Source organism: Triticum aestivum, chromosome 2B (genome assembly GCF_018294505.1).
Source record: "Triticum aestivum cultivar Chinese Spring chromosome 2B, IWGSC CS RefSeq v2.1, whole genome shotgun sequence".
NCBI lineage: Eukaryota > Viridiplantae > Streptophyta > Magnoliopsida > Poales > Poaceae > Triticum > Triticum aestivum.
Window position 1 is genome coordinate 801,126,853 of NC_057798.1, and position 19,492 is coordinate 801,146,344.

The window sequence follows — 19,492 nt, forward strand, 5'->3', positions numbered from 1 at the left end:
CTGGTCACATGACGATGTGAACTGTGGGTGTTAATCACATGCAGATGTGAATATCAGTGTTAAATCACATGGTGATGTGAACTAGATTATTGACTCTAGTGCAAGTGGGAGACTGAAGGAAATATGCCTTAGAGGCAATAATAAAGTTATTATTTATTTCCTTATTTCATGATAAATGTTTATTATTAATGCTAGAATTGTATTAACCGGAAACATAATACACGTGTGAATACATAGATAAACATAGTGTCACTAGTATGCCTCTACTTGACAGCTCGTTAATCAAAGATATATTGTTAAGTTTCCTATCCATAGACATGAGTTGTCATTTGATTAACGGGATCACATCATTAGGAGAATGATGTGATTGACTTGACCCATTCCGTTAGCTTAGCACTTGATCGTTTAGTATGTTGCTATTGCTTTCTTCATGACTTATACATGTTCCTATAACTATGAGATTATGCAACTCCCGTTTACCGGAGGAACACTTTGTGTGCTTCCAAAGGTCACAACGTAACTGGGTGATTATAAAGGAGCTCTATAGATGTCTCCGAAGGTACATGTTGGGTTGGCGTATTTCGAGATTAGAATTTGTCACTCCGATTGTCGGAGAGGTATCTCTGGGCCCTCTCGGTAATGCACATCACTATAAGCCTTGCAAGCAATGTAGCTAAGGAGTTAGTTACGGAATGATGCATTACGTAACGAGTAAAGAGACTTGCCAGTAACGAGATTGAACTAGGTATTGGATACCGACGATCAAATCTCAGGCAAGTAACATACCGATGACAAAGGGAACAACGTATGTTGTTATGCGGTTTGACCGATAAAGATATTCGTAGAATATGTAGGAGCCAATATGAGCATCCAGGTTCCGCTATTGCTTAATGACCGGAAACGTGTCTCGGTCATGTCTACATAGTTCTCGAACCCGTAGGGTCCGCATGCTTAAGGTTTTGATGACAGTTATATTATGAGTTTATGAGTTTTGATGTGCCGAAGGTTGTTCGGAGTCCCGGATGTGACCACGGACATGACAAGGAGTCTCGAAATGGTCGAGACATGAAGATTGATATATTGGAAGCCTATATTTGGATATGGAAGTGTTCCAGGTGAAATCGAGATTTTACCGGAGTACCGAGGGGTTACCGGAACCCCCCTCCCCCCCCCCCCCGGGGCTTAATGGGGCCATAGTGGGCTTTATTGGAGAAGAGGAGAGGCAGCCAGGGGTGGGCCGCGCGCCCCTCACCCTAGTCCGAATAGGACAAGGAGAGGGGGGCGGCGCCCCCCCCCTTCCTTCCTCTCTCTCTCTCCTCTTTCCCCCCTTCTCCAAGTCCAACAAGGAAAGGAGGGAGTCCTATTCCCGGTGGGAGTAGGACTCCCCATGGCGCGCCTCCTCCCTGGCCGGCCGCCCCCTCCCTCCTTGCTCCTTTATATACAAGGGCAGGGGGCACCTCTAGATCCTTGAGATCTCTTAGCCGTGTGCGGTGCCCCCTCCACCATAATCCACCTCGATAATGTTGTAGCGGTTCGCGAAGCCCTGCGTCGGTAGAACATCATCATCGTCACCACGCCGTCATGCTGACGGAACTCTTCCTCAAAGCTCGGCTGGATCGGAGTTCGAGGGACGTCATCGAGCTGAACGTGTGCTGAACTCGGAGGTGCCGTGCCTTCGGTACTTGATCGGTCGGATTGTGAAGACATACGACTACATCAACCGCGTTGTGCTAACGCTTCCGCTTTCAGTCTACGAGGGTACGTGGACAACACTCTCCCCTCTCGGTGCTATGCATCACCATGATCTTGCGTGTGCGTAGGAAATTTTTTGAAATTACTACGTTCCCCAAGAGATGGGTCGATCCCCATCTTACGGACAGTATCTTGATGGATCAAGTTGAGACTGCTTCCTCCATCCATAAGAAACTCTAGTGAGGTGGTATCCATCAATGATTGGATCAAGAACAAGGGCGGCCGAACCCCCGTGACGGATACTGGTTGGGTGGTCCCTGTGCTCAAAGGTGATCGGGCAGGCTGGCCATGGGTTAAATTTGGGAGCGACATGCTCTATGGCATAGACGTCCTGTAATGCACGTTTGCGCTCCCTTTTGGGGATATGAGTGACACATATCATGTTCACTGACTTCACCTTGGGGGGAAATTGTTTCTAACCCTCGGTATTCAACTGAAGGGGCTCGTCATCGTCTTCGCTCGGAGGCCCTTTTCCCTTGTGTTCAGTATGTAACTTACTGACATGTTTGAAAACCCAACAGTTCCTACTAGTATGATTGGCAGGCTTATCGGATGTGCCATGAATCTGACAGGGCCTCTCAAGGATTTTATCTAAGCTGGATGGCTCGTCTTTATTGCCTTTGAAAGGTTTCTTCCACTGACCGGACTTACGACCACTGAATCCGGCATTGACTGTCGTATCGTCCATGTCGTCATTGTTGTTGTTCCGATGTTTATTTTTATTTCGGCGAGGTTTACCATTGCCGTCCCGCACTTCGGGTGTGCCGGGGTCGCCTGAGCTGTTGCTTCTACTAGCCAACCAGCTGTCTCCGCCCGCACAGAAGTGGGTCATGAGTGCCGTTAAGGCTGCCATGGTCTTCGATTTTTCCTTCCCAAGGTGTCGGGCGAGCCATTCGTCATGGACACAGTGCTTGAAGGCCGCTTAGGCTTCAGCGTCCGGACAGTCTACAATTTGGTTCTTTTTAGTTAAGAACCAATTTCAAAGCATGCGAGCTGATTCACCAGGCTGCTAGATTATGTGACTCAAGTCGTCAGCATCCTGTGGCCGGACATAAGTACCCTGAAAGTTGGCCCTAAAAGCATCTTCCAAGTCTTCCCAGGTTCCAATGGAGTTTTCTGGGAAGTTGTTTAGCCAGCGCCGTGCTGGGCCTTTCAGCTTTAGGGGAAGGTATTTAATGGCATGGAGATTATCTCCTCGAGCCATATGAATGTGGAGAAGGAAATCTTCAATCCAGACGGCTGGATCCGTCGTCCCACCATACTGTTCGATGTTTACGGGTTTAGACCCTTCCGGAAATTGGTGTTCCATAACCTCGTCGGTAAAGCATAGGGGTGTGCGGCCCCTCTATACCGCGCAATGTTGTGGCAGAGATCGGCTGACATCTGAGTTTGGTTCTGACCCCGAGCATAGTAACGATCGTCATGCCGGGCTTCATAGCCATTGTCTCGTGTTGGGGCATGCCCCCTTGATACGTAGATTGATCTGATCTAACCAGCTTTATTGGCTAGGTCACGTTGCAAGTTGTACGTGTATCCGGCGGCTGCCGTCTCCCTGCCTCTTCAGAGAGGGGGTGTTGGTTGGTGTTCAGCTTGATATGTTGTTTTGTCCCGTCCACGTGGTGGTCGGTCCGGTAGGTCTGCCTGATTATATTTTGAAGGTATTGGTTCAAGGACTTCTTCGTCGAATTGAGGCAGCAGCTTGCGCCTAGGGTAACTTTTGACAGGTCGCTCTTGGCCGTATTCCTCAGCGGCCAGGACCTTAGTCCACCTTTCATTCAGTGTGTCTTGTTCTTCTTTGAGCTGATGCTGCTACTGCTTCTTCTTCAGGCTCCGGGTTTTAGCAATGAGGTGCCTCTTAAAGCGTTCTTGGTGGAGGGGTTCTTCTGGGACAATGAAGTCTTCGTCACCAAGGCTAACCTCCTCTTCAGATTCTGGCATGTAGTTGATGTCCTCCGCATCTTCCTTGTCAGCATGTCCGGAGTTGTATTCACCCTCTTCCCTTTTGTCCTATTCGGACGTGGGTTCGATGGGGTATTCGGGATCTTTCGCATCGTCCGGACTCTCATTATCTTCGATGCCGATATTGCTATCCTTTGCCCGACGCGATCTTGAATGGCGCCACTGACGTCGGTGCTTTGGTGGTTTATTGGCGGGGATTGTGCTCATCTGGGCTTGGGTTATCCTCATCGTTCTTCGGCGTGTCCACCATGTACACGTCGTAGGTTGAGGTGGCCGTCCAATGCCCCATAACGTGTGGGACCTGGCTTGGTTCAGCGTCGGCATCGTCGTCCATGCCGTCGATGTCTTCGGACGCATAGTCCAACATGTCGGTTAAGTCTTCGACAATGGCTATCAAGTGGGTGGTGGGTGGGGCGTAAAATTCCACTCTCTCAGCCCCCAGTCCGAGTTGGGTACAGTTCGGAGGTAAGGCCTCCGTCATGGCGAGAGACTGCATCAAACCCAATGTTTCATCTAAGAGCGAAAGTGGGACCGGGAACTACGGATCTGCTGGGCTGAGTTCAGCATGGGACACCTGGTTGGACCCGCTGAGTGCAGACCTCGGCAGCTCGAGGTGATTGCCCGGAGTCAAGTCTAAGATTGCATCTGGGTCTTCGGTCGAGAGTTCCAAAAGGGGAAGAAGTCCGGCGGGGCTCATGCTCCCGTCCTCGGACGATGAGACCTGCCCCGGCTCTAAGGCCAAGGTGGGTACGAGTGCTGACCCCTGGACGGGATCTATCAGGGGATCCGAGGAGTATTCTTGGTGGGGACATGAGGCGGCGGTAGAGGCCGCAAACCCGTCAAAGACTAGGTCTCCTAGATGTCAGCGACATAATTCAGGTTTCCGAACCTGATCTGGTGGCCGGGGCGTAACTATTGACTTGCTCGAGGCGGCCGATCGAGTTGGCACGAAGCACAAAGCCACCGAACACAAAAACCTGTCCAGGAAGAAAGATCTCCCTGGACGCTGCGTCATTGTTGACGAAGAGGTGAGCCATCGATCCTTCTGTCGACGATACAGCGGAGCTCTCAATGAAAGCACTAATGTCGGTGTAAAAACCGGCAGATCTCGGGTAGGGGGGCCAAAGTTGTGCGTCTAAGGATCAATGGTAACTATGGAGAAGGGACACAGTGTTTACCCAGGTTCGGGCCCTCTTAATGGAGGTAAAACCATACTCCTACTTGATTATATTTGAGGGTATAAGGGTTACAAGAGTTGATCTACCTCGAAATCGATTTGGCTAACCCTAGATAGCTAGCCTAGCAATGTTGTGATCCTGCCTCCGATCTAACCCCGGGTTTATATAGACACCGGAGTGGGCATAGACATGACCTTAAGTGAACCATTTCCAGGGAACTAAACTAAAGATTGCCATCTTTTGAGATCATGGCATTTTAAACATTGTGCATGCGGAATTTTAAACCGTTTCTGATAACCCAATCTAAACGGGTACCAGTTCAAAGGATATTTAGTTTTGAATGTAGATCCCACTAAAAAAGCACATGCGGAACATCCTCCCATCCTTGATCCAATTGTAAATCCCACTCCATCAAAAAAATTGTAAATCTCACAAAAACTTTTTAATATGTGCAAAGTGACGGACATGCATTGTATCACGCGTCATTAGTAGGGACAATCAGAAGTAAACTTTGCAAGGATGTGATTCTGAAAAAGAACGCGTACACTGGTTGAGACCAGGAAACTGTAGACAAACAGTACGCGCGCCCCAAGGACGAACTTAACAATCAAGCTGCTAGCCGGAGTGCCCAACACGGCGTGGAGAAAAGGATTACTCCAGCCCACACGATCACAAGACCCAAGACCCAAGACCCAAGTCTCGTCTGTCCAGCTCAACATCAAGCTACTGACCAGGGTGCCCAACACCGCGTGGAAAAATGGGTACTCCAGCCCACACGCTCCCAAGACCCAGGTATCATCTGCCCAGCCCGGAGAAGAAGGCAAAGATGACTCGGGACAGAAGACTTGCCGATTTAGACTCGAGTGGTGGTGAAGTACATGGCCAACTGGTGGCGGGAGTGCCCACCACGGCGAGGAGAAAAGGAGTACTCCAGCCCACACGCTCTCGTGTCTCATCTACTCCAGTCATTGTCGCGAAGAAGCATCTTACCGGAGGCAGGACGTCCGTCCAAACCCTTGTTTTAAATAGCTAGCTATGTCAAATAGCTACGGTCTTTAAATAAATTATAGCGGGGCTATGATGTCAAAAAAATAAAAGCTATAGCGAGGCTATAGTCTGCTATTTAAAAACCTTTTCAAGAAAATATACATGAATTCTATAGCGTATTATTTAACGGCACCGTGCTCAAACCGCTATTGCGGGGTTATAGCTGGGCCGGCAATTTAAGAACTTTGGTCCAAACGAATACATCTTGTCCGATTGGGCTAATAAACAAAGGACAATTTGCCAAAGCGCTGATGTGAGGGATGCAAAAAAATATGTATTTTGACCGAGAGAAGACAATACATCATGTGTTCCTGAAAATATCCATGTAGCCTTTGATTCATGATCTCCAACAGCTATAGCATAGTGAATATTTTCGGGAACTGGTTGGTCGAGCAACAAATGGGGAGATGGTTGCATGAGCTATATTTAATCGGTTTGGATGGTGACCCACAAATGAGTTATATAATCATATTAGCTGCCAATAGTGCCCTTGTGGGTTTAGTCACTTTGTATAATAACTCGTTGCTACATAACTTCAACAAAGATGGTTGTGTGCATCATCTAATGCAGAGGGCAAGGGGTTTAACCTCTTTTTGAAAGAAAAAATATATATAATCAGTACCACTAAGAAAGAATCCTGGAGAGCAGATTCGAGATACACCAGACGCCCAAAGTCTAACCCTACATCACTGCTGCAACAGCAGGACAAAAAAACTAGACAACAAAGGCTTCCCAGGGAAGCAAAAAAAAAAACAGTGACAGGTTGCTCCTACTGATCATCAAAACAAGCAAAACAAATGCTCATCCCCACATGTCATTGAGAAAATATACATCCTAATCATACCGTTAAATGAAGATTTCCTATGAGATTATCGATTTTATATCCCACAAGATAAATAGAGTTACAGTCGTCATGAAGCCATGCAAAAGTATATGTATTTCTATTTCAAAATTTACAGACCTCTACGGATGACTTGTGCATGTGTGTGTTTTTCCATCAGATTTTGGTATCTTTCATGTTTTGTGCACATGTGTTACATCAAACATGCAAGTAGAAATTTCTTTTGTAACTTTCAAGTAGGTCTAACAGTGCAAAAAAAAAATCAACATTTTTTGTATCTAGCGAATGTTATAATCGAAGTCCTCAAAATTAATATCATGGAACTAACTCGATCAGGTCAACTCCCATAAGAAGTCAAGTGTAGTGTTGCCTGTTCTCCTTCAGATTTTCTCTCTATTTATAACATCCCTTGTATCGCTTCAGTCAAGTGTAGTGCATGCTACATCTAAGTAGTGCCCCCAATTTGTTCTCATGGCCAGAATATTAGCATTTTTCTGCTTCTTCCACTACCGGACTCGCGGTCTATGCCTACGGCCAAGGGCCGTCGGCATAGGCCCCCAAGCCGCCAGCATAGGTCTATGCCTACGGCTGCCGTCGGCATAGACCCGTCGGCGTAGATACCGTCAGCGTAGTCTTGTCAGACCGTCGGCATAGTAAAGCCGTCGGCATAGGGGCCTATGCCGACGGCCTGGCGTCAGCCGTCGGCATAGTATAGCCGTCGGCGGTCTTTTTCGTCTGACGGCAACGGACGGCGCCGTCAAAAACGGGGACGAATCATGCAAGGCCACGTGGCAGGCCTATGCCTACGGCAAAGCCGTCGGCATAGATGAATCTATGCCGACGGCTTTGCCGTAGGCATAGCCCTGCCACGTGTCTTCTTCTGGTTACTCCTGGCAGCAGAGGTATGCCTACGGCTTTGCCGTCGGCATAGATTTTCACCTATGCCTACGGCAAAGCCGTCGGCATAGATCCGCCACGTGGCGAGCCCTGGTGACTGGTGACTCCTGGGCTTATATATGCCGACGGCTTTGCCGTAGGCATAGTTTTTTTTCCCTTGTTTTTTCTCTTTTCCAATTCATTTGACAGCATTTCAAAACAGAACAATATGAAATTATGCAGAAATATGACAGTTCATCATCTAAACATACTCAAGTTCACCATCATCATCTAAACATACTCAAGTTCATCACATCATCTAAAGATCATCACCGACTCAAGTTCATGAACATAAAAGTTGTGCAAGACATGAAACATCATAAAAGTAGGAATATGAAAGGCATGGCACGACGGCCACATGCACGGAATCATCAAGCAAGACCACCTCCGCCAAAACCACCACCTCCACCAAAACCACCACCTCCGCCAAACCACGACCTCCACCAAAACCACCACCTCCGCCAAAACCACCACCTCCACCAAAACCACCACCACTCTGCCAGATCGGAGTGACTGGGGTCGACGGAGCAGGAGTCGACCCACCGGTCCCCTACATGTTTCAGAAAAGATTCTAACAGTAAATATGATATGATAGTGTTGAATGAACGAGAACTAGTTTGTCAGTAGTTAGGCAAATGTACTAACCGGACCATCACTACCTAGTGCCACCCATTCATCGAACGTGGGCACGTGTGGGGGTTCTCCCGCAGGTGGTGGTGGGGGTCCCATTTGTGGTGGACCCGTGCCGTTACTCCAAGCCGCCAACATAGCCTGAATGTTAGTTAAACAAGCAAACTAGAAGATCAGAAGGAATGAAAGTGCAAAAATTTAGCTTGGTTTTAAGAGGGCAGAACTAACCGTCATCATCAGACGGTTGTAATCATCGTTTGCCTTCACTCGTTTCAAGTACTCCCGCACCTCGAGATTCCTATGCTCGACAAACTCCTTATATGCCTACATAATTTAGATTGTTTCTAAGTGAGCAATGCTGAAAATAAACTGAGAATGCTAGATAGAAAAAGATAAAGAGGAAGTACTTACAGCATGCTGGCGGGCTAAAGGAGTCTGTGAACGCCCCGTACTCTCTAACTGGCTCGGGTTGCTAGCCCGGAGCTGTGTGTACGAGATCGAAGGAGTGATCAAGCCGTCGAAACACGGATACCGGCCATTCTTCTTCCCCTGGATGGCCACCACCGCCGTGTCGTCGATCTGAGACTGGGCGACCTCGGCAACAGGAACATCCGGATGCAACTCCTGATAGTGATGAATGTAAGACCCCAGGTGCTCCTCGGTCTTGCCGTAGTACTGGCTCTCGCCCTCCTTGCGACGACTCCGCTCGCGGGCCAGCTTCCACGACTCCATGTCTGAGAGCGGCCTCTTCAACTTGTCCTCCTACAACGTCAAATAGAAGTTAGCCATACATAAGAACATGACGGTAAAGAAGAACAAAAATGCATCATGCACATAGATATATCTTCATGGCCTTGAAGCTCCAGTGGTTCCTGTTTCCTTGGCCGTGTGTCCCGTCGGCTCCACGGTTAGCCCGGCCCTTGATGCTCTTGGCAGCAAACTCTGCATCGGCGCCGAGCCACCTATCCACCAAACTCGCCCATCTGTCATGCCTTCCATAGCACCAACGAGGAACAACCTATGCAAATTTTGGAAGCATGACATGTGAACACGAAACATAGAGTTGACTGCTTGAAACAATGAAAAGTTAGTAATAGTTACCATCATGAATTGCTCCCTGTTCAAGGTAAGTCGCTGCTTCTGCGCTTGACTTTTGGTCATCTTTTGGTGCAGGTAGTAGTGGTAGTACTGCGAGACGGCAACCCAGCGCACCTCATACTGCAACTAACGAGCTTTCTTCTTCGCAGCCGCAAGCAAGACCACGTCGGCTCTGGCCTTGTGCTCGTCAAGAACTCTATAGAGTTGCTGCATAAACCAGAAGCAAACAAGGCATGAGTTGAGTGATCCAATGATAAACTATGAACGAAACTGAAGACAAGTGATTAAGAAGAGAACTTACCCAAAATTTGGTGATCACGGCCTTAGCGGCTGTCCCGTACTCCGTGTTGCTGCAAGCCTCATAGTGGGCCCAGCTCGTGGCCAAAACCCGCAGCTGCGGGTCCCTGTCTGGCCGCGGGCAGAATAGGCCAGGCCAAAAGTGCTTCAACAGGACAGTGATAAGGCCGTTCGGTTTACGGCCATTTCCGCGAAGGATCCAATTTCTGCAAAAGAATCAAATGATTGCCATGTGTACAATAAGAAAATGTTGTCATGTGTTGAAAATATGATTGAGAGGCACTTACTCTGTCCCCACAGGTTCAATGATCCACTTGTGCTCCTCGATAGAAGGTGGTGTAGGTAGTCCGGCATTACCACGCAGCCACCCCTGCGGAGCACCCGGTGGCAAGTCACCCGGTGGCGGTGTTGGGGTCGGGGGAGGCCGTGGCGGCGCAGCGCAGCCGGGGGAGGCCGGGGCGACGGCGGGTGGAGACAGCGACGGGGTGGGAGGGTCGCGCGGTCGGGGGGAGGCCGGGGCGATGTTGGGGTCGGGGGAGGGCCGTGCGGCGGCGGCGGCAGGTCGGGGTGGGGGGGCGCGGCGGCGCAGGTCGGGGTGGGGGAGGGGGGGCGCGGCGGCGCAGGTCGTGGGGTGCGGCGGCAGCGCAGGTCGTCGTCGGGGTGGCAAAGAACGAGTGGCTGCAGGCTGCTGCGCGTTGGTGGGTAGATAAGGCCACCCTATGCCGACCGCTAAGCCGTCGGCATAGCTGAGGTCGCCACGTGGCAGCTATGCCGACGGCTTAGCCGTAGGCATATTTTTTTAATGATTTTAATAGCTTATATTTTTTCTTCCTTCCGTTTTTTTATTTCATATAAATTTTTGATGTTTTTATAGTCATCAGTTATATTTCTATACACAGAAGGGAGGTGAAGGCGCCACGTGGCATTAACTGTCTTCAAATATTATTAACTGTCTTCAAATATTATTAACCGTGTCATTGCCGTCCGTGAGGGGGGCCACGCACCGGAGACGCGTGCCGCCCAGGGCCCCCGTCCCGGCTAACCCTGTAGCGTTTGACCACGGGATCTAGCCCTTTGACTTTGCACGGACGGGCTTTGACCAGTGGACCTCTCCACCCGGTTGTGTTAGGTCGGCCCAGAGGAACACTTTGGAGCAACATCCGGGCCAAACCCACAGCTACATCCACTCCGTGTAGACCCGACGCGTCTGTTTCCCCCCTCCAGGTGCCGGCGGCGGCGGCGTCCGTGAGGGGGGGGCACACCCCGGAGACGCGTGCTGGGCGTTTGCAACCGCCTCAACACTTCCAGATTTGTGAGAGGCCGCCTACGCAAGATTTGACGGTATGCTAGCCCCCGGAGGCCGCCGGCCACAGTCGTAGACGTGCGAAGAGCAATCCGCGTAGAGGGAAGTGTTCAGATACTTCTCCATCACAAAAAATTATGAAAAATTACCATCAGTCCTATAGCACATGTGCCCACGTTGTGTAAAAAACTCATGATTTTATCGCGCTCCAAGTATTTAATAATATTCACGCTGCATCGTTACCGCAGAACGTCTACTACCGTTTCATTGCCGTCCGTGAGGGGGGCCACAACCCGGAGACGCGTGCCGCCTCTTCGGACATGCCACAACACCACCCCGCATGTATGAGGGCCCGGTACGACGCTCCGGTGGCATTGCTACCCCCCAGGGCCCCCGTCCCGGCTAACCCTGTAGCGTTTGACCACGGGATCTAGCCCTTTGACTTTGCACGGACGGGCTTTGACCAGTGGACCTCTCCACCCGGTTGTGTTAGGTCGGCCCAGAGGAACACTTTGGAGCAACATCCGGGCCAAACCCACAGCTACATCCACTCCGTGTAGACCCGACGCGTCCGTTTCCCCCCTCCAGGTGCCGGCGGCGGCGGCGTCCGTGAGGGGGGGGGCACACCCCGGAGACGCGTGCTGGGCGTTTGCAACCGCCTCAACACTTCCAGATTTGTGAGAGGCCGCCTACGCAAGATTTGACGGTATGCTAGCCCCCGGAGGCCGCCGGCCACAGTCGTAGACGTGCGAAGAGCAATCCGCGTAGAGGGAAGTGTTCAGATACTTCTCCATCACAAAAAATTATGAAAAATTACCATCAGTCCTATAGCACATGTGCCCACGTTGTGTAAAAAACTCATGATTTTATCGCGCTCCAAGTATTTAATAATATTCACGCTGCATCGTTACCGCAGAACGTCTACTACCGTTTCATTGCCGTCCGTGAGGGGGGCCACAACCCGGAGACGCGTGCCGCCTCTTCGGACATGCCACAACACCACCCCGCATGTATGAGGGCCCGGTACGACGCTCCGGTGGCATTGCTACCCCCCAGGGCCCCCGTCCCGGCTAACCCTGTAGCGTTTGACCACGGGATCTAGCCCTTTGACTTTGCACGGACGGGCTTTGACCAGTGGACCTCTCCACCCGGTTGTGTTAGGTCGGCCCAGAGGAACACTTTGGAGCAACATCCGGGCCAAACCCACAGCTACATCCACTCCGTGTAGACCCGACGCGTCCGTTTCCCCCCTCCAGGTGCCGGCGGCGGCGGCGTCCGTGAGGGGGGGGGCACACCCCGGAGACGCGTGCTGGGCGTTTGCAACCGCCTCAACACTTCCAGATTTGTGAGAGGCCGCCTACGCAAGATTTGACGGTATGCTAGCCCCCGGAGGCCGCCGGCCACAGTCGTAGACGTGCGAAGAGCAATCCGCGTAGAGGGAAGTGTTCAGATACTTCTCCATCACAAAAAATTATGAAAAATTACCATCAGTCCTATAGCACATGTGCCCACGTTGTGTAAAAAACTCATGATTTTATCGCGCTCCAAGTATTTAATAATATTCACGCTGCATCGTTACCGCAGAACGTCTACTACCGTTTCATTGCCGTCCGTGAGGGGGGCCACAACCCGGAGACGCGTGCCGCCTCTTCGGACATGCCACAACACCACCCCGCATGTATGAGGGCCCGGTACGACGCTCCGGTGGCATTGCTACCCCCCAGGGCCCCCGTCCCGGCTAACCCTGTAGCGTTTGACCACGGGATCTAGCCCTTTGACTTTGCACGGACGGGCTTTGACCAGTGGACCTCTCCACCCGGTTGTGTTAGGTCGGCCCAGAGGAACACTTTGGAGCAACATCCGGGCCAAACCCACAGCTACATCCACTCCGTGTAGACCCGACGCGTCCGTTTCCCCCCTCCAGGTGCCGGCGGCGGCGTCCGTGAGGGGGGGGGCACACCCCGGAGACGCGTGCTGGGCGTTTGCAACCGCCTCAACACTTCCAGATTTGTGAGAGGCCGCCTACGCAAGATTTGACGGTATGCTAGCCCCCGGAGGCCGCCGGCCACAGTCGTAGACGTGCGAAGAGCAATCCGCGTAGAGGGAAGTGTTCAGATACTTCTCCATCACAAAAAATTATGAAAAATTACCATCAGTCCTATAGCACATGTGCCCACGTTGTGTAAAAAACTCATGATTTTATCGCGCTCCAAGTATTTAATAATATTCACGCTGCATCGTTACCGCAGAACGTCTACTACCGTTTCATTGCCGTCCGTGAGGGGGGCCACAACCCGGAGACGCGTGCCGCCTCTTCGGACATGCCACAACACCACCCCGCATGTATGAGGGCCCGGTACGACGCTCCGGTGGCATTGCTACCCCCAGGGCCCCCGTCCCGGCTAACCCTGTAGCGTTTGACCACGGGATCTAGCCCTTTGACTTTGCACGGACGGGCTTTTACCAGTGGACCTCTCCTCCCGGTTGTGTCGGGTCGGCCCAGAGGAACACCGGGAAGCAACATCCGGGCCAAACCCACAGCTACATCCACTCCGTGTAGACCCGACGCGTCCGTTTCCCCCTTCCAGGTGCCGGCGGCGGCGCTGTCCGTGGGGGGGCACGCACCGGAGACGCGTGCCGCCTCTTCGGACATGCCACAACACCACCCCGCATGTATGAGGGCCCGCTACGATGCTCCGGTGGCATTGCTACCCCCCAGGCCCCCCGTCCCGCCTAACCCTGGAGCGGTTAACCACGATATCTAGCCTTCTGACTTCCCACGGACGGGCTTTGACCAGTGGACCTCTCCACCCGGTTGTGTTAGGTCGGCCCAGAGGGACACCCGGGAGCAACATCCGGGCAAAAACCACAGCTACATCCACTCCGTGTAGACCCGACGCGTCCGTTTCCCCCCTCCAGGTGCCGGCGGCGGCGCCGTCCATGAGGGGGGGCACACCGCGGATGTGAGGGGGGTCACTCTCTGGAGACGGGTGTCGGGCGTTTGCAACTGCCACAAAACTTCTGTCGGCATAGCTGTTTTTGATTTTAATAAAATATAAGGATCTATATTCAAAAGAACATGACCGCACTTTATTAACGTGCTCGAAAAAATACAAACTATATATATATATATTCATAATATATGAAAAAATACAAACTACATATATATTCATATGTATGTTTATATTTAACATGCTACATGTTAGTTGATATAATAGTACACAAAAAAGCATTAAAAAATATGTACGGAAAAAAATCTAACTATGCCGACGGCCTAGCCGTCGGCATAGATCCGACCAGCGTGCCGCGGATCACTGACGTGGCAGATATGCCGACGGCAGCCGTCGGCATAGCCTCTGCATGGTGCGGCCTGGATCAATGACGTGGCCTGCGGACCTATGCCGACGGCCCCCCGTCTAGGCCGTCGGCATAGCTCTGACGCCGTTTGCCAGGGGGTGGCCGGGCCCCACGTGTATGCCGACGGCCTTCGTAAGCCGACGGTAGCTGTCGGCGTATATGTAGCTAGGCCGACGGCCGTTCTATGCCGACGGGTGCCGTCGGCTTATCTCTGCGTAGCCCGACGGCCTTTGTACGCCGACGGCCAGAACCAGGCTGTCGGCATATCTCCGGAGAAGCCGACGGGGGCCGTCGGCATTGTTCTGGCCGTCGGGGTATGGCCCTGTTCCGGTAGTGTTCTCCTTGTCGTGCATATGCTCCCATGCTCGGCTCCCTCCCTCTCCAAGGAGCAGCAATGCCACGGCTGACGAGCTCGCACTCCTCTCTTTCAAGTCCATGCTATCCTCCCGCTTGCTGGATTCATGGAACACGTCAAGCCACTACTGCAGCTGGCCAGGGGTTGCATGCGGCCGTCGTCACCCTGACAGGGTCATCTCGTTGCAGATGGGCTCCTTCAATCTGTCGGGGCACATCTCACCATTCTTGGGCAACTTGTCCTTTCTCAGAGAGCTTGACCTCGGCGACAACCAGCTCATCGGGCAGGTACCTCCAGAACTTGGCCGTCTCGGCAGACTTCAACTGCTCAACTTTAGCGCGAATTTTCTCCAAGCGAGATCCCAACTGAGATTGGTGCCTTGAAAAATCTGTACATCTTGAACCTACAAGAGAATGGATTCTCCGGAGGGATCCCTCATTCTCTGGCAGACTTGCCGTCGCTCGAATTCTTGTTTTTATCCAATAGTAGATTATTTGGCGAGATACCATCATCACTAGGAACCTCTCCCTTATGAATCTTGATCTCATGGGTAACAACCTATCGGGACCTATCCCTCCATCTCTCGGAATGATGTCCAGCTTATCATGGCTCAGCTTAGGCTACAATAATCTAAGTGGACCGATTCCGGTGTCTATTTGGAACATTTCCTCTCTGATGGGTCTCAGTGTCGAGCACAATATGCCAGGTGGCACAATGCCTTCAGATGCATTCAGCTCACTTTCCTATCTCCAGTTTATACTGATGGACAATAATCTCTTTCATGGCCGCCTACCAGCCTCAGTAGCAAATGTCACTAATGTGAAACGGCTTCAGTTTGGCCCGAACTTCTTCAGCGGCACTGTACCTGCCGGCCTTGGAAGGTTAGGATATCTCTTGTCCCTAGAGCTCTCAAGCACTTCCCTTGAGGCCAAAGAACCCAACGACTGGGAATTCATAACTGCGTTAACAAATTGCTCCCAGTTACAAAATTTGGAATTAGGTTCCTCAAAGTTTGGGGGTGTCCTTCCTTCCTCAGTGTCTAACCTTTCCACTTCGCTAAAACGTTTAGACCTTCAATCCAACACAATTTCAGGAAACATACCAAAAGATATTGGCAATCTCGCCAACTTAGAATATCTTGTATTAGATAGTAACTCTTTCAGAGGGACTCTTCCCTCCACCTTTGGGAGGCTCAACAAACTTCAGCTTTTCTCTGTAGAAAACAACAAAATTAGTGGGTCAATCCCATTGACGTTTGGAAATCTCACAGAATTGATCAGTTTAGAACTCCAAGCAAATGCTTTTAGTGGCAATATACCAAGCACCGTAGGAAACCTGACCAAGTTGTCGACACTGAACCTTGCCAGCAACAAATTTTCAGGCCAAATTCCTATTGCGGTATTCAACATCTCCACACTTTCCCTAATTTTGGATCTGTCGTACAACAACTTTGAGGGATCAATACCACAAGAAATAGGACATCTAAAAAATCTTGTAGAATTCCATGCTGAGTCCAACATGTTATCAGGTGAAATTCCTGTTGGCTTGGGTGAGTGCCAGCTTCTTCAGAATATCTATATCCAAAACAATTTTCTAAATGGTACTATCCCGTCACTCCTTAGTCAATTCAAAGGTCTTCAAAATCTCGACTTCTCAAACAACAACCTTTCAGGTCTGATACCTAGCTTCTTAGGCAACCTTAGCACGCTCTATCAACTAAATCTTTCATTCAATAACTTTGCCGGCCAAGTGCCAACCTTTGGTGTTTTTGCAAATTCTTCGGCGATGTCAATTGAAAACAATGGAAAACTCTGCGGAGGCATACCTACACTACATTTGCCTCCTTGTTCATTGGACATACCAAAGAAAAGGCATAGATTTCTTATAATTCCTATTTCCCTTTCTCTTGTTACAACAATTGTCGTACTTGCATTGCTATGCAAGCTCTGCATAGTGCACAAGAAAAGCAAACAAAAGATACCTTCCACAACAACCAGACAAGGCCTCCCAATGATCTCTTATTTGCAGTTGGCAAAAGCAACGGATGGTTTCTCGTCAACAAATTTAATAGGTTCTGGATCATTTGGGTCAGTGTACAAAGGAGTCATAGATGACCAAGCTGAAGAAAGTACAAACCTTGTTGCAGTCAAGGTGTTGAAAGTTCACACTCCTGGGGCACTTAAGAGTTTCATTGCTGAATGTGAAGCACTAAGAAATGTGAGGCACCGAAATCTTGTGAAGATAATTACGGCTTGCTCAAGCAACGATAACAAGGGGAATGACTTCAAAGCTATTGTGTTTGACTTCATGCCAAATGGTAGTTTAGATGTTTGGCTACATCCTTATACAAATGAGCAAACAGAGCGTATGTACCTAGATCTACTTCAAAGAGTGACCATACTACTCGATGTGGCTTATGCATTGGATTATCTTCATTGCCAAGGCCCTGCACCTGTTGTACATTGTGATCTTAAGCCAAGTAACGTGCTCTTGGATGCTGATATGGTAGCCCACGTTGGAGACTTTGGACTTGCTAGGATTCTTGTTGATGAAAGTTCGTTGTGCCAGCACTCATCGAGCTCAATGGGTCTTAGAGGAACAATTGGTTATGCCGCTCCAGGTTAGCCTAACATGTTTGCTTCCCACTTTTTATTTTGCTTGGATTCTCCATCGCTCGCTCTTTCTTTACTGAAAAAAGGATTTCGCAATCAAAAGTTGTGGTGTATTTCTAAAAACATCAGTATAATGTTGCAATGCGGATTTACAATTATTTGCATCCTAAAGGGTCTAATATTTTTTCCAAATCATCAATCCAGAGTATGGTGCTGGAAATATGGTGTCAACACACGGAGATATTTACAGTTTCGGAATTCTTGTCTTGGAAACTATAACTGCTAAGAGGCCCACTGATAGCAGATTTGGACAAGGACTGGGTCTATGTGAGTATGTCGAGCTGGCCCTACATAATAACAGTGTGATGGGCGTTGTTGACTCAAGGCTGCCTTTGGACCTCAAAAGTGACCATCAGACCATTGATTATCATTCAAATAAGAGAAATGATTGCCTCGTTTCAGTACTTAGACTTGGAATATCTTGCTCTCAGGAATCACCATCGTCTAGAATGCCAACACGGGGTATCATCAAGGAACTGAAGGCCATCAAAGAATCTTTGTCAACACAATGAAGACCGTGAATATTAAGCGTGTTAATGTAATAATTACAAATATTTTGTGTGGATGATATGTTCATGGATATCATTAAGCTCCTTTTGTGTAGGAGCTGATTGCTACAGTGATATTCCCAACAACTTGTGTTGAAGTAGTAGCCTTCTGGAGTATGTATCAGAGTACGGGATAGTGGAATACGACGTCTGTTATGTGTAATTAGAATCATAACAGTGACCGGTTCATAAGCCTCCTGTTCATGATGACTTGCTGGTGTTGTAGTGTAGTACTTCCTCCGTTCTTAAATGTATGTCTTTTAAGAGATTTCACTGCAAACTACATACGGATGTATATAGACATATATTAGAGTGTAGTTCACTCATTTTGCTCCGTATGTAGTTCATAGTGGAATCTCTAAAGAGACATATATTTAGGAACGGAGGAAGTAGAAGTTTAGTCCCTGCTTTACTACTTGTCAGTGATCATTCTCGAAAAACTAACTCCTTGTCAGCGATGGGAAATGCAATTAAGATACTTCGTCAAGAGCTGAGTTAAACATGTTTTAACTTTTGACAGACTGAGATCAACTTTATTTCCTGCGGGAGTCCAACCGATTAAAGGTCTGAATGTCCATTAACTCAACTGGTGTAATGATCTCATGATGTAAAGAGAAAAGTCCATGTTACAATCCTAAACTAACCACGTGGTTTGATATTCAACCCCGAATTTCAAAACCGGTCAACCTACACCCTCAACTATCCACTTGGTCCAGAAATCAACCCTACTCTCGTTTTTAACTCAGTCAAGTGGTTTTGACCGCGTTGACTGCTGACTAGGCACTTTCATGTCACCCTTAGACCATCTGGGATCCATACAAGAAAAAAACGAAAATAAAAAATGCCCTCTCTTTCTCTGCTCGGCCCCAGCAGCGCCGTCTCTCTCTCTCTCTCGTTCTTATCCCCTGGGATCTCTCTCTCTTCCCAATCCCGTGACCGCGGGAGACCCAGCCTCCGTCCGCCACCGGTACCGGTTCACCCATCCCCAGCACGGCCTCCCTTGGCTGCGCTGTCGTCTGCTGCTCGCCCATGCCCGGTCCCTCTGCCTCGCCATTCTCGCCACCATGAGCACCGCAACCGAAGACAGAGGGGCAGCGCGCCTCCCACAGCCGCCGGCCATGCGCCTCCCCACCTCCACTGCTTCTGCAGCTCTCTGACGCCCTTCCCGTGGCGAGCCGCGAGCGATGGTGCATCCCCTAGATCCCTGCGGAGCGACGTCATCCTTCCCGTGGTGCCGCACCGCGTAATGCCATTGCAGGACGTCGGCATAGTGCTGCAAGGCACTGCTGGACGCCGCGCTTCGTCTGTTGGCTACCAACAGGGCACGGCCGTGCTGCGGTGTGCTTGAGCCGGCCGATGGTCGGGACCAAGCTATGCCCGCCTTGAGCAGAGGAGTGACGGACTCATGGCCGATGACCATGAAGAGACCAGGCGGTGCGCTCCGGAGGGCATCGCCCCGCCCTGTGCCGCCATCGGCTCTAGCCACCAGGGAAGCAACGGGCAGATGGCCAAGATCAAG

At 50.1% G+C, this 19,492-nt stretch overlaps 1 pseudogene; it reads left to right on the top strand.

Annotated features, from left to right (window-relative positions):
* Positions 1-18,149, top strand: part of LOC123039723 (receptor kinase-like protein Xa21) — a 40,963-nt pseudogene extending 22,814 nt beyond the window's left edge.
* The last annotated feature ends 1,343 nt before the right edge of the window (positions 18,150-19,492 follow it).